At 38.2% G+C, this 4558-nt stretch overlaps 1 pseudogene; it reads left to right on the top strand.

The window, feature by feature from the left end:
• The first annotated feature begins 3264 nt into the window (after positions 1-3264).
• LOC116913899 lies at positions 3265-3593 on the top strand (annotated as a pseudogene).
• Positions 3594-4558: the final 965 nt, after the last annotated feature.

The raw sequence follows: 4558 nt of genomic DNA, 5'->3' as shown, positions 1-4558 counted from the left end.
TCTATTACATCATATTTAGGAAGTCTAAAAAGAGTAATTTAAAGATTATACCACAAGAAAAATAAATTCAAGTAAGATAGAAAGATGCAAGGACTTCAATCAGCTTTTGCACATATAAATGATCTGATTTGTCTTGTGACATAAAGGCCACATGCATGGTCACATGATCTGTAATCTACAGTATCTTATAGTAATCTAGATGCAAGAGTGTGTAGTAAAATACAGAAATTTTCAGTTGAAACTGAAAATTGCACGTCATTAACTCTAAGGGGTCAGTGTGATTGGGCTAAGGCTGGCTTGCATGGCTGTAGGATAAGAGCATTGTAAGATTAGCAATACCATGTGAAAGGTTTAATTCCAAATAGTTTGTTGTAATGTTTATCCAATGCCATTAGTAGGCTGTATTAATAGGCCATGCAACTGCCATTGCTTGTGTCTTTCAATGGAACCTTCTCCCCGACTCCTCTTTCCCCTTCCACTTTGGAGAGACAATTTTTACTATGCTTAGAACTTCACGTAAGTTTCTCCCACTTCCTTCCCTTTGTCCTCCTTTCCTTCCGTCTTTCCACCTGCTTCCGTGCTTCAGATGGGCGTTCCTATATTATACACCAGCCTTGAACTTAGGAACTCAAAAACTCCTTCCACCTTAGCCTCTTCAGTCGTTGGGATTAAAGTTTTGTAATACTGTACCTAGCTCACATAAAAGATTTGTTTCTACTGTATCTATATTCTACTGTATCTATATTCCCTTTCTTTCTGGCTTAGAATGATAAAATGCTATGAGATGACAGTATCAAGCTATGCCAGCATGGAGTTCAAATATCTGTGCGATGGGAGCTCTATGGGAAAACGTTTTAAAAGATCCAGTAATTGTTATATTTGTGGATGAAGCATATCTGCGTACCACTACAGAGCTAGCATTTATTTGATAAGCATGGAAGCTTAATATTAAACAACTCTCACTCACCAAAATAAAATAACTCCAGTTGGAAAGATGCTTTTCTACGTTAATGCATCTTTCAATCAGATCCTCTTAATGCTTAAGGCAAAGAGGCCTGTTTCCTTTGTTTGTACTCTCCACTGGCATTTTCCATAAACAAAACTGCAAAATTAAATAGCTATATTAAACTATTTAGTATGCAAACTATGTATCATAGCCATTTTATTTCTCCTATTTTGAGCTGCCATTTAAGGAAGATGAGTTTTGTATTTTAGTCAACTTTTATCATTATGTGAGATTTTGACATTTATAGTCAACAGAGCCTATAAAATATAATTTATCAATAATTATACATCCTTATAATAAAATGGAAATACTTGGAAATGATATCCTAACTATGAAAATTTCACAGAATTTTAAGACAAAAAGAGTGATTCTACTAAAACAATTAGAACATTCCAGTGTATATGTTGGTTTCAGTTGGAATATTTTATTAGCCATTAGGACAAGGAAGTATTGTGCTGGTCTCTTGACTTTTGAGAAACCAAAAATACAGTTATTATGTTGGTGGTTATGTTTTGTAATTGAAGTTTTAGTAGAGTCAAAACTAAAGTTTTAATTTTCAAGATTTAGTAGGAATTACTACACTAACAATTAAGGGGACCACAAGGGAAAATTATATGGAAACTATCTCAGAGGGATATTTATTTAGTCTAGGTGGTGGCCTTTTAGGGGGTAAGTTGTATGTATTGAAAATTATTGGTTGTGTGCTCTTAGAAGTGACTTTATGCCTGTTAGTATGAGTAGCATAAATCAAATGAAGGCAAGTGCACTTAATACATGTGGCTCTGATGTAAAATACCCTTATAAGAATTAGTCTTACTTTTTGGTGTTTTAAAGATGACCTTTTCTTACCTGAACTCTGGTGTTCATTTTTCAACAAATCATGTTGCTTACCACAACACGACTGAAAATAAAGAGCAGCAGCAGATATTGAACTTTATATAACATTTATTAATATAAACCAGAACCCTGAATGAAAGCAATAATTACAGCAGTGCCCCTAATGAGGAAATATTTTAAGTGTTATAGATTTAATAGCACACAGACCTTGGCTGACACAATTTAAAGTGACAGATAAAATTTAAAGAGTAATATTTTACATTTATGATCAATAAATTATCAGTAGTTGTGTCATGTAGAGCCTAATCACTAATATCATTTCAAAACTTTGGTCCTAACACAGCATACTTAATGCTATGTACCTAAAACTAATTTTCTATACAGTGTGCTGATCTTCATTTTATCCCAGCTCCCAACTCCTGGGAACCCACATGCCATCCTAACGAGGGAAACAGTAAACGAACTGCAAATCTTCACTCCTCCATCCATTCCTCCAAGTCTGATCACGGTCTCATCCTCAGCTCCAGAACAGACCTTCTGCTATGACCACTCCTCTGTCTCCAACCCCATTCCCAGGGAAATGAGCAGATCCTGATTCTCTCCAGCCATTCCCCATTACTAAGTGTCAGCTCCCAATACCTAGAAACATAATTTACCTGGAATCTCCAGTGGCCACACCTATTTGGATCATAGAAGAATTTCCTACCAGACAACAACCAGCACCGGTACTCTCCTAAGAACCAGAATGGGCCACAGAAACTAAGGGGGACAGACACCTAGAATTAAAACCTCCCCTGTTCTTAATGCTACAATTCATAAAACACAGGTAAAGTTTAGAGTAAGTTACTAAGTGAAACAATAGATATCATTAGGAAATGAAATACAGTAGATAGCTATGAATGGATAGGGTGTGGCTGCAAAGGGAAAATCAAGTGGGGAAGAGAAGGAAAAGGGGGATAGATGTGAGGTAAGACAGCTAAAACTAGGGCTATAGAAAGCAAATACAATAGAAGCTTCCTAAAATATATATGTATTTGAAAGTGATTGTGATGGTTTGTATATGCTTGACCCAGGGAGTGGTACTATTGGGAGCTGTGCCCCTATTGGAGTAGGTATGTCACTGTGGGTGTGGGTTATTAAGACTCTCATTCTAGCTGCCTGAAGTCAGTATTCTAGCAGCCTTCAGATGAAGATGTAGAACTCTCAGGTCTGCATGTATCATACCTGCCTGGACACTGCCATGCTCTTGCCTTGATGATAATGGACTGAACCTCTGAACCTGTAAGCCAGCCCCAATTAAACGTTGCTACATTATAAGGGTTGCCTTGGTCATAGTGTCTATTCACAAGATTAAAACCTGAAGACAGTGATCTAAATTAAATCAGCACTCAGTCGCTAGGAAGTGGGCAACTGGAGGAAAGATGGTTTATATCTCAAATGGTCAAGTATTGAACATCCAGAATCAGTCCCCATGGAGATGAAATCTGTCTTTCATAACTGGTTCCTTCTGGAGAATAGCAGAATTTTGTGTTGTTGTTGTCGTTGTTGTGTTGTTGTTGTTGTTGTTGTTATTTTTAATCAAAACTTTACTTCAGCAAGATGTGGGGGAGGGAGAGGCTATGGGAGCTCCTCTGATTCCAGATATGATGACAGAAGAAGGACACCAGGAAACCCTCCATAAAGAATGGGTTGAATCAGTCATTTTCCTGGCCCCAGCCCTCCTGCAATGGCCGGGAGATGGGGAATATAAGTGTCTGAGAAGCAGACAACTAGACATGCACACTCATAGAAGGAAGCCATCGAGAGGTGAAGAGTGCCTCAAGCAGGATGAGATGGTGGAATGTCCAAACAAGGACTGCTCTGTCCTCACAGATGAATGAGGTCATACTACAGAATCTCTCTGCAGGATCTGGCCTGACTGATAGGCAGGTCAGATATGTACATATTTGTCTCCTTATACGTTTGTGTAGTTTACTAAAAGTAGTAACATACTTTTAGTAAGTAAATATTTTTAGGTTGTAAAACTTGATTCTTCTTCTTTATGTGATTCTTCCCAAAATCTTTGATCTGGAAGAAGTAAAGGCCATGTATTTAGAAAACAAATGAAACCACCAATGAACGGGGGAGCAGATCCACAATGTCCCATTTTTTGTCACCTACTGGATCATCCAGTACCTCTGAACACTCCACCCTAACTAGGATGTCTCCATCAAACCCCTCCCCTCAGGGCTCAGAGTCCCCTCCAGAAGAGGAGAGAGAAACAGTGTAAGAAGGGAATTAAAGGCACCAATGGAACAAGGCCCTCTAAATCACAATAATCACTGCTCATATGAACTCCCAGAAACTGATGCAGCATACAGAGTGCCCGCACAGGTCTTCTTCAGGTCCATTGCATATATTATGGCTTCCATGTAGTGTATTTATGGTCTACTGAGTGCGGGAATGAGTGAGTCTATATTTTTGTGCCTTCTCTGTAGCGCTCCTTGATTTTGATCAACTCTGGTGTGTTGGTGCATTAGTTTTTGTTTTACCTTTTTACATTTTATTTTGGTGATAAAAAAGGAAGAAGCCAGGTGATGGGGCCTGTGATGTATTTTTGTAAACATATGACGGAGTCAGAAAATCATTAATAGAGTAATGAACAATAGAGGAGCAAGTGCTCTCATAATTCAACAGGGTCACTCCAGAGCCTGAACGGAGTTAAATCGAAAAGGC

The sequence above is a fragment of the Rattus rattus genome, chromosome 12, assembly GCF_011064425.1.
Source record: "Rattus rattus isolate New Zealand chromosome 12, Rrattus_CSIRO_v1, whole genome shotgun sequence".
NCBI lineage: Eukaryota > Metazoa > Chordata > Mammalia > Rodentia > Muridae > Rattus > Rattus rattus.
This window is presented reverse-complemented; position numbering and strand designations above follow the sequence as displayed.